Source organism: Chaetodon trifascialis, chromosome 8 (genome assembly GCF_039877785.1).
Source record: "Chaetodon trifascialis isolate fChaTrf1 chromosome 8, fChaTrf1.hap1, whole genome shotgun sequence".
Lineage (NCBI taxonomy): Eukaryota > Metazoa > Chordata > Actinopteri > Chaetodontiformes > Chaetodontidae > Chaetodon > Chaetodon trifascialis.
The window spans coordinates 5559484-5571354 of NC_092063.1; positions in this window are offsets into that span (position 1 = coordinate 5559484).

Sequence of the window (11871 nt, forward strand, 5' to 3'; positions counted from 1 at the left end):
ACCTGACACTTCCTGAACTACAGCTCGTCCCTGGCAGAAGCTCTCATTATTCTGCTTTGTACCGAGCAGCAGAGCACAGTTTACTTCTTTAATGTTTTGAGGAAATATTCAGGTAACGGTGGAAGAACTGGGAAATAATTCAATTACATAGTGCAACTTAAAGTTATTTCATGTTTTTTTCTATTAATGGATTAATTGTTTAGTCTACCGAATGTCAAACAAACCCCGAACATACCCATCACAACAAGGTAACGTCTTCAGATTCCTGGTTTTATTCGACCACGATAACTCAGGATGACCATTGTTCCACCGGGTTAAACCTTTGCTAACTGATAGAAGAGATCTCTTATTTTATTCAACCAAAAGTCCAAAACTCAAAGAAAATCAGCTTTAAATGATACATGACAAGAAGAAGCAGCAAATCCTCTCATGTGAGATCCTAGAGCCAGACACTTTTTAGCCCTTTTACCTATTTTTGATCAGAATTTTTTTTTTCTGATTATTTTTTCTTTGACCAACTCGTAGACTTCCTGTTTCAGGAAGGCATGTTCATATTGTGTTTTCCAAAACTCTGCCGTTCAGATTATAGATTTCAACCTAATTATAATTACAAACAAAATTAATCACTCTGGGTTTATTCTTCTGCTGTAAAGCATAATAGTAGAACACAGCTCATTGTGTTGAACATCAAGTTAATGATTTTATGTTAATATCTGGCATATTGTAATATGTATTGATATTGGAAACCATTGATGTTAATGTCACCAACACCACCTGTAACTAGTAAAGACATCAAGCATCCAGCATGCTCACAGTACTGTTGGATTAAATTTTCTGTCCTCAGGTTCAGTTTTCTGCTGAACATGAGCATGATCTGCAAATTGATTATTATTAATTCGCACGCCGCCCCATCGTGTATGAGTGTAACCATGAATTGGAGAACAAGAGCAACAAGTAAGCTACAGGTCAGAGGTGAACTGTGACAAACGAAAGGAAACACTGTGATTGAAACATCTCTCAGGTTACTTGTATCCAGCAGCAGGCAACTCATTGCCAATTGTTTCCTCCTCCTCCTCCTCCTCCTCCTCCTCCTCATGCCTGAGCTCCGGTCCACTTATGGCCCCCAGACTGCTTCTGACATGTGGTCACTGCCTCGGGACGTTACCATAGCGACAGACCCCCTCGGGCTGGAGGAATGGTTTTTACTCTGCAGTGCTGGAGGGGAGGGGGGGCTCAGCTCTGGTCAGATGGGAGGGGGTGGAGGCTGTGATACAATCATCCTCATTAACATCCTGTATGGCCCTCCAGGGCTGAGGAGATGACCTGGACGGCCGAATGAATGAAGTCAGCCTAGTTGATTTGTTCCTTTGCACTTTTCCACAAGAGACACCGCCGACAATTACCCATCTACAGGAACGTTTTATTATCTCTATTTACAGACACCTGAAGTCTGTTTAAGCATTTTACTTCCAGCTAATTCAGACATCTGGCATAAGAAAACGCAGAATTACTAAATGGAAAATATGATTCTGATGCATTAAACCTGAATCTCGAGCGCCTCGTACTTGGCACTGCTTATATAACGTCACTCTAAGCTTGTTGTGCGAGGTGAAAGAGAAGCTAAGAGTCCATTAAACACAGCCATCTATAATTCACCTCACTCTTGCTCACTGGGTCACTTCAATGAGGCTTTTTTTGAGCTGCTGCAGCAGGAGACTGTTGTGCTCTTTAGAAAGACTGCTGATGATGAAAAAGTTTAAAATAGACTGCGAACACACGCCGGATGCAACAAGTATTTATTTTAAAAGCTCTTGTGGTGTCATTTAAAGGCATTTAATGGCAGCCATCATGCATGCATTTGGCACAAAAATCCCTTTAAAAAGCTTTTTTTTTTTAAAATCAAACATGGCTCAGTGAAGAAGGTCATGAAACCAATATTTAACATTTTCCTGTGGATTCCCAGTCCAGCATGAAGGCTGAATGGACCTTAACTGCCTCCCCAGCCGTACTGTATCTAATGCTGTTTGGCAGATAGTTCAGTGTATCACTCATGCCCTATTTGGCTTGTGTCTGACTGTTGTCCTGTATGAATCTCGGAGCGTGTGTGCATTTGTTGTCCATGGGCAACTGTTCAGTAAATAGGGCAATTAAGTGTGAAAAGCAGAAAAGAGCTAGCATGTTCGTATCTCTTTGGTGGGGGAGATAATTTATGCTAATAACATCTCTACCGCTCAAGCTGCCCAAAAATGATAGCAGACCCTTTTGGCTTCAGAAGAATCTTTTCATCCTCTTGGAGAAAAAAAAAAGTGGTTTCTGAACACCTTGCAAATAAGACAGCTGTGAGGCAGTGAATGAATCTCTCTCCCTCTCTCTCTGCCTTTCATCTCCAGATGATAATCTTTTCTCCTTCACTGTCTTGTATGGTGCATGTTTGTTCTTCATTTAGCCTGTGGAATACTTGAAACCTAGTTTCCCCTCCGTCTCCCCCCCTTTCTCTCTCTTATAGCCTCACACACTGCACACAATCTATCATCATTTTTCCTTCAAGAGCCGTCATAGGAAGTCGCTGCATGTGTGAATGTATTACAGTAAATAGTATCCTATGCATGAGTGATGCTTCTTAATAACACTTAAACTCGAGCTCAGTATGCTGTTCATGTGGCATAAATTCCTCTATCATACTGAGGGGCACAGAGGCATTGGGTGGCTGTGGAGAGCAGGGGCCATGATGGCAGTTCAATAAATAACCTCAGTGAAAGTGGGAGCAATAAACCATATGAAATCTCTACCAGCTACCCACTATCATGCTCAGCAAGGAGCTCTCATGTCAGCCACTAAGAACAAATGTGTCAGCTTCCAAGGCTCGGATAATTTCTTTTGTGCACTGGCAACAAGAAAGCCTGATCAGATTGTGGGTTACTGTTTCAAACAGTTGGTCTTAAAGGAATAGTTTGGGAAAAGGGCTTATTTGCTTTTCTTTCCATGCGTTGAATGAGAACTTTGATACCACTCTCTTGTCTTTACTAGTGGTCGATGAATATGTTTTTTATCAGGGCCAACATCAAAATCGGTTATTATTAATCAAGGAGACGGATAACCAATATTGATTTTGCAGAAAAAATTAGACAACAGGACACACTTCAGTAATGTGAGAGTATGACCGACCCTGGAAAGTGATGTGCAAGAAAGAAAATCAGTCTTTTTTGCCAGTCAGCTGGCTGCATTATGGATCAACAAATTAACTTATAGACGTTCACTTATGATCTGATGTTATTATGACCGTCGGCTACCTGTTAATAAGCCAAAGAAGCACATTTTTAATGTATTTTATCAGCAGTTAGATTAAAACAAAAATGATTCCAGTGATTGGAAAAATGCTTTACAGTAAATTTGAAGCTACCACCAGCAGCTGGTTAGCTTAGCTTAGCACAAAGACAGGAAACAGGTGGAAACAGCTAGCCTCACTCTTTCAAAAGAAAACAAAATCCATCTCACCTCCAAATTGATTAAGACATTATAGCTTGTGTATTTAATTCATACAAAAAACTAAGTGTAAAAATTAGAATTTGCCAACTTGCAATAGCTGATTTTTGGTCACGCGCGTGCCCCAGCAACAAGTTGTGAACAAAACATTGATTTATCGTGACTTTTTAAGTTGATATGGCAAACAAACAGTTGCTTATTTACACACCCAGCAGATGACTGTAAGTCCAATACTCCCCCTCTTTTGCTCTGTTTTTGGTCTCAAACAGCTCCTGAGGGAAAGAGCTGGCTCTTTAGCTGCTAAATGCTGCTGTCAGCACCTAACTTTGTCTGTCATCTGGTGCTGAGCACAAAGTGCACAGTGGGTTATTATACACAGTGTGATTTTACAAATATTGATTATACCCATTTAACCAAAGTGTTTTTGAGCCTATCCTTCATCATGGTGGTGCCAGATCAGAAAACACGTATATGTGTCATTCTGAAGAGCTTGGACCAACAGTGCTTTTTGTTGTTTTGACTTTTGATTTGGACTTACAGGTGCCTGCCAAGAAATGGTCCAGTATATAACCCCTTTTAACCCCTTGGTACGCTTTTCTTTTTTAATCTTTGAACCGAGCCAGGCAAGCTGTTTTTCCCTTTTTCCTGTCTAAGCTACATTAGCCCACTGCTGGCAGTAGATTTATACAATTTGCAGAGATGTGAGTGGTATCAATCTTCTCATCTAACTCTCATGAAGGGTATGAGTGTTGAACTTTTCCTTTAACTTGGAAGAAGTTTCCTGTGGAGAAGGGCTTCTTCTTCATGGTTCCATTGTCTCCCAAATGCTATTTTCTGTTTCAAAAGGAAGCTATAATAATTTCATTCACAGCCAAAGACATTCATAAGCGTTTCAGTGTGTTCCTAGTGATGTACTTTCATTTTCTAATGCTGTAATTAAACCTCAAGTATAATAGTCATCACCACACCTTGCTCTGATTTATCGAGAAATAATTGTTCAGATAATCTTAGTCTAAATTAATTGGGTTAATTAATCACCAGTGTCCTCGCCCTCCCTCCCTCAAATAAAGGCATCGTGGGTCTTTTCACATTATGTTCCATCACGAAGGTCAGAGCAGTGGGTAATAGACTGTCGTTTCCAATTTGTACTTCCACGCAAAGGAAGAGCAAATGCATTAGTGAGATGGTATCAGCGTGTTTAAAATTAGACAACAAATGGACAGATTTGCATGCATGCAGCATGCACGGAGCAGCCCAGCAGAGAGGTTACTCACTGTTGTGTGCAGCAGCAGCAAGTCTGGAAGACACTTCACACTGCATGCTATTTTTCTTTTTGTGGATTCACTACACCTGTTTGCAGCCAAGGGGACAAACAAAGAGACCAGTTCCTGACAGCACAGGACGCAGGGGTTTTATGAAAAAAAAAGAAAAGAAATGTGCAACCAAACAAATTTTCCGCCAGGCAACATCGAAACAGGCACTTTCCTCTTATGTGTTTTTCCTGCCAGTGCATGTCAGAGGGAGAGGTGAGATCAATTTCCACAGGATTAGGCTGCCTGGGGAAATGATTGCTTTTTCTAATACTTAGTAACAATTTTTCAATTTCCTGTGGTCTTTGTTACTCTCAACATTTTTGCAAATGAGCAAAACAGAGGCAAGCGGCGTTGCTGCTCTGCGAACTTCACCTTGGGACCAAGCATCATTTGCATATATATTGAGAGCATACGTTTTTGGTTTATAATAGTCACCATTCTGGGGTGGGGGCGGGGAACTGGGGGCGGCTGGCAGCCATTCTGTCACCTGTTATGAGGCCCTTGTCCATGAACATCCCTGGGAGACGAAAGCAGGCGATAATTACGGTGCTGGGACTAAACTGGTGTTGCTCTCTCCCTTCGCACATTGTTTTAAATCTGACGAGAAAAAGTAAAACAAAGACGGCTGCAGGGCACATCTTTGTTAGCAAGCAAGATTTTCAGGTCGGCTACAAAATTCACAGAAAATGAAATTAATCTATCGGTGCAGCACTGATCCTGTGGTGATTACAGTTTGAGCCTGACACTAATAAATCCACACGTTCCACTCTTTGCACTTTCACAGTGTGCAGGGGCTAACTACATTCAGGCAGATTCAGAGGAGATGCACTGCAGATGGTCACATGACAAATGGCTTTATTGCCCCGTTATGGAGATTTGAATCATAATTGAGTGTCTCTACAGTGATGTGTGCACTTGGTATGACTCACAGTGAGTCTTTTGCCAGAGGACAGATGAGCTCTGTTGCCTCTACTTCAATCTGTAGATGCATACAACGATTTCACCTCAAATCTTTTTAAACCAGCCTCAGTATTTCCATTCTTTTTGAATATTTGTGCAAGATTTATGTCTAAATAAAGAAAAGATTTACCAGGAGGACATTTTTTTAAACACAGCATGGTAAATCCCCCTCCAGAGAAAGCAATTTTAATTTCCCAGTTGTGAAATGTATCTGTTAACAGTCTTATTGGCTATCTAAAGTTGAAGAAAGAGTAATGTGAGCATGCACGTTTGCACACTGATGCGTGTGCACCACGCATCACTGCTTTTGTGTGTGTTGAGCGCTTTTCAAAGGGCATGCTTTTGTGCAGGCACAGATGATGCAGCTGGCAGAAGCATGACTATTGCTGGAAGCACGTCCACATTGGCACACTTACAGAAAGCCCTGGCTCCTGGGTCACACTTTATATAGGCTACATAAAGGCTGCCTGCCCGTCTGCTGTCTGGCCCATCGATAACGGCTGTGATGCGCAGACTTTAAAGTGCAGGGACAATTTCAGTCTGTCTGTTTTCTTAAGTCTGGAGCTGAAATGATTCATTGATTAACTGATTAGGAAATCAACAGTTAATTGTTTTGTTTTTCAGCAAAAATGCCAAGAATTTCAGCATCTCAGCTGTGATAATTTGTTGCTCTTCTTTATCTTATAAGATAGTAAAGTGAATATCTTCAAATTTTGGACAGCTGGTCCGAAAAGTCAAGACATTTTAAGGCGCCAACTTGGGCGATTATGAAAGATTACCATCTTTCGTCTTTCTTTTTCAGTCGGTTGATTGAGAGAATATCTGTCAGATTAATCGATGATTACGATCATTGTTAATTACAGCCACGTTGAAGTCATTATCAATTATTTCTCACACACTGTAGTCGGTGTATCATTTCTCCTGTGCGGCTAGCCTCCTGCATAAGATGTGAGCGTTTTTGTTGAAGATAGCAGATAGATTCACACTAAATGTGATGCAGTTACAAGCCCATCAGTCTCAGGATGAACCAAACACATTCAACAAGATAAAATCATCAGGCTCTTATCGTTTACGCACCTCATTAGTCCACTTTGGTTGCCTTATTTTGTTATTCTGAGTTTCTTTTCAATACTCAGCCCAACACTCCAAATTAACCACTGTGAAATGGAAACACTGTAACAGGATCAATCATGTTTCCCATGTAAAGATAGCTCCATTTATTCTGTAATTGCCTGATAAATTAACCAGCACAGACACCTGTCAAAACAGCAGACAATCTCTGTGAATCCACCTCCCAACAGGCTCATCTTGGTGGGCTAAGTTGGTAATGACAACTCCCCAAGTCTGTCCCCTCAGGCTGAAGGATGAGAGCACTATAGAGTTCTCTTTTCCCATCCGTCCCTATTAGGATAATGCATCAAATAGACATTTTAATTTGAAGTTCATTTTCTCCTCAAGGCTCTGTAAATGTCTGCAAGCACGTGTGCTGGAAGAGATAACCTTTCTTAGCAGCGTGTGATCTTTTTATTTTTGTGTCCTAATGAAATGTTCACTTATCATTTACTGCAGTTTGGCATTGTGGAAGAGTGTAAATTCTGGATATTCCAGTGGCTCTTTTGAGTCTAGGTTGCTTCTGAAGAAAAAAAAAAAAGAAATCCTGATGTTTCATTCATGGAGCTCCTCCTCCAGCTTGACTGAAAACAAAACCTCAGATGACTCATTGATTTCTACAAACAAACCAAATTGCCAGGAGTGGTGCACTCCAGTGTGACTCTGAGGAAACCTCATCACTCAGCAGTTATATTGTTGTGCACCCAACGACCTCCTTTTTCAACCTAGCTAGTGTGACGATAACGTGCGTGAAATGAGCGCCGAGGCCTGCCAGCGGTCCCTGCGCCCTCGCAGGGCCCGACACCTGCCTGCGCTCAGCTGTTCCTGCCACGCTTGACCGCATGTGGCTAATAAACAGACCTGTCCTTATCACTGGAACTCCATTAACGGGGGTCGCAGTCACCTGAATCCCTCGCTGGGGCGACAGCAAATTACAAGGCAAATGTAATGGGTTTTGCTATATTGCCACACACTGAGATAGTGAATTACACCAAAGGCCTGATGTTATTACATGTCCCCAGGACGCTGGCTCTGTGTTTTATGATGACTACAGTGAAAACCAGGTCAGTGCTCATATTGTCATGGTCTTTGCCTCCATTGCTCCAGTTCTATCTATCATGTCCATTCAAAGAGGGAACAAAGGCATGCAGCAGGTCGTGCACTTCACATGTTCGCTAGTGTTGAGCACTTCAGACAAGTGACTCACAGACATGAAACTGTTCTCTTCATTATTTGTCTGAGGTGACAACAGTTCCCGAAAAAGATGCAGAAGCAAAGTGATTAATCAGGCCGCCATGAGGTGAGGTCTAGGGAACCTTGAGGTGCCCTCGGACATAAGAGAAAAATGATGACAGGTGTGGAAAGACAGAGTATATTTAATCAGGCCTGATTCTTGGTTAAGACAAAAAAAACACAGGCCTGTTTTGATGTCATGGCTGTTTCACACCAGCGTTCAAAATGGTGAAATTTAAAGGTGAAATCAGTTCATTTCAATGAAATGACTGCGACTAGTGGATCTGCCAGCAGCGAACAAAGTAAATCTGCACACATTTTGGTGTCTAGTTGTACTTCTGTGAATTTTGACACTTAGATGCACTCTGTTGACCAGTAGATGCTTTTGACAGCGCTGACCTTTGAGGGAGTAGAGAGCCAGAGAGTCCAAAATAGAGGAAGCCATCACAGCTTATTTACTGTTTCATCATATATTTTTATTTAACCTCCTCCATCAGAGTATAAACTGCTCCACAAAGAGACATGATTCAAAGACACTCATGGCAGAGGAGTTGATGCTATGATTTTCTTTTGAACTGTGTGAACTTATTGTCCCATTATTGATCAAAAAAGCTGTCATAAAAAAGCTCTCCAAGCTGATAATCTTGCTAAGTGACTGTTAGCATGCTAGCTTGCTCAAAGAGATTTTTTACCCTCTTCAATGAAGCCTTGTGTTGAATGAAATGATGACAGTCCTTTGAACAAAATGCCAGAGGGGAGTAAACAGCAGAGAAAATCGAGCTGAGAGAGCTGTTTTGTCAGACAGGCACTAGCATGTTCTCAAGTTGCTAGCATGTCAGCCGTTAGCTCGCTAACACAGAGGTTCACACACACTGAGCGCTCACTGTGCCACTTTCTGGTGTACCAAGACTTTTACAGGGTCTTCATCAAAGTGGATTTAATGGAAGACAAATTAGATTAATAAAGGAGCCAAATGAAACCACGACTTTCGGGTTCTTTTCCAGAAGTAAGAAAACCTGATTCAAAATCCAACATTTGTCCCTAATAATGAAAAAATCCAGCCTTGGAACATAAAGTTATTAAACAGTATGTTATGTGTTTCACTCAGTATTTAGATAAGGATAGTAAATGAAAAAAATAGCTAATATTATTGTTATTTTGTTTATTTTTTTCTCCTCGCATTTATTAGACCCCTAAAATCTCTGATCCCTTCATGCCTTAATATGTCTTCAGTGTAACTACATCTTTGTCTTCATTTTGTATGTATGCATCTATGCATATGCAAATCGTCCCCTCCTCTATCTCCACCCACCCCTCCGCCGCTCGCCTGCAGCTTGAGCGTACCCGCTCACCTTCCACTCTGCTCATCATACACACATCTTTGCTTGTTCCTGTTTTTTTAGCTGTTGTACGCCACACAACAGCAAGTGGTAATAGAGTAATTCAGCTGAACACGTTCAAACTGGAAACCAAAGAAAAAGAAGAAGAGTCAAATGTAGAGGGTCGACTACAAGTTAGTGGATCACAATGATGATTTTATGTATCACTGACGACATGAGGCTTTGGCTTGACAGTGTTATCGTGATATGGAAAGTCCCAAACCACAGGTTGAGCAGATTGGCTCATGAAGTCTGTGACGAATGAAACCCTGGCTGTCTGAATCCATGTTGTAGAGACATTGGTCCACCTCAATTCCAAGGTGGAAATGCTCAGCCAAGTCTTTGACTGCTTATTTCACTCTTGATAAGTCTTGTAGCATATCAAAAAAACATCCCATGAACATGTCACAAGGTTAAAAACTTAATTTGTCATTCGAGCAGATCTTCAATTATATGTTAGCTTATATGTTCCAGCTTTCCCGTGAAACCACATTAGACTTGGCCGTATGTTACATTGTTTTTAATGGAAGAGGTTGAAGTAAAATTTGAAATGAAACTTTTATCCATTGCTTCTTTGCTTCAGTGTTTCCTGTAGCCAGCAGTTATTAAATGCAGCATCTCTGCTGTCCACAGGAGGAAGGGGCCCATGTAACAGAAACAGTCAAAGACAAGGGGCTGGGTTTTGATTATTGAATCCTGTATCTTTTCTCTGGCCATACATCTTCCTCTGCCAGGCCTCCCAGGGGCTTCAGGACATCCAACACCGCAGGCCAGCTCTTGAGAAGGAGGCAGGCACAATGGTACCTTCAGGTCCCTATCCAGGCTCAGGAGATACCACTGGGGCCTCATTGACAAATTGTCCTTGTCTGGCCACATGAGAGAGTGGGGATTGCGGTAATTGCATATTTCCCTCTAATTGCATTTGTCACATGTGGGGTCTGTTGCTGCGGCGCCAGGTCTGAGGCCTCTCTCAGTGATGTGTTAAACCGAACAGCTGAACTCTCACCTGCACCACGAGACGAGGATGTGCAAGAAGAGGCCTGCAAAGAGGGCAATAAATTATGCAGTGGCACAAAACATCAGCAGAGCAGCAGTGGAGTCGGGCACAGAGGCTGCTGCCAGACGGAGGCATGCTGCAGGTCCATTAAAGCCGCGGACGTGGTGATGAAGGAGTTGACTCGTTGATGCTGTTTAAGGACAATCAAGGGCTTCTACCTGCATGATCACATGACCTGAGGCTCATAATTCAGCAGCAGCCAAAGAACTCTCCAGAGAATTTTGCATGATAACATTTTCTCACTTTTATTGTGACACAGCCACAACTATTGTCAACTTCTACTAAATACAAAACCTTTATTATGCATAGTTCCAAAATCTAAAGGAGTGTGACTGAGGATCATCAAGAAATAGTGATCTAACTAGCATTTATTTTTATATCAATTGATCAGTAAAATGGGCTGCAGCAGGTAGCGCGCATACCTCACAGCAAGAAGGTCGCCGGTTCGATTCCCGGGTCGGGCCTTTCTGTGTGAAGTCTGCATGTTCTTCCCGTGCATGTGTGGGTTCTCTCCGGGCACTCCGGCTTCCTCCCACAGACCAAAAACATGCTCATTAGGTTGATTGGTGACTAAATTGAACTTAGACTCTAAATTGTGAATGGTTGTGTGAATGTGCCCTGCGATCGGCTGGCGACCGGTCCAGGGTGTACCCCACCTCCCGCCCGTTGACAGCCGTGATAGGCTCTGGCCCCCCCGCGACCCCGAAAGGGATAAGCGGCATAGAAAATAGATGGATGGATCGGTAAAATATCAGAAAATGATTGAATATAGCTGTTATAATTCTTTAGAGTTTAAGGTGATGTCTACAAACGTCTGATCAACAGTCCAAAATCCACAGATGCTCAGTTAATTGAATAGAAAAAAGAGAAACGGTTGAATATTTGGCGTGAAAAAGGAGCAAAACGATTGCCAGAATAGTATCAGATGAATTTCCTGTGGACCTACTCGTCTTTTCAACTCTATTTTCAGCCCTGTTTCATGTGTTTCGTCCCTGTTTTCCTGCTTCAGCAAAGTTTCATGTGGTGGGTCGAGGAGGGGGCAATAATAACGAGCGGCTCTCATCTTGGCTTCTGGTGCCTCGTGATATGCGACCAGGCTGCTGCATTATACAGAGGGGTTGTACAACTACATTTTAATCCACTCGTGTTTCTGGCCTGATAAAAGGATTCTCTCCATCTCTTTCTGTTTAATTCACACCATCATCAATCAAATGTGTCCCTGCCCCCTCCCCCTCTGGGTTTTTGGGGTCTGCAGCAGATAGGTTGGGGGTCCCCCGAGGGGGTTAGGGACATGACGGACTGGTCACAGATGCCACAGAAATTAAAATGCAAGAGT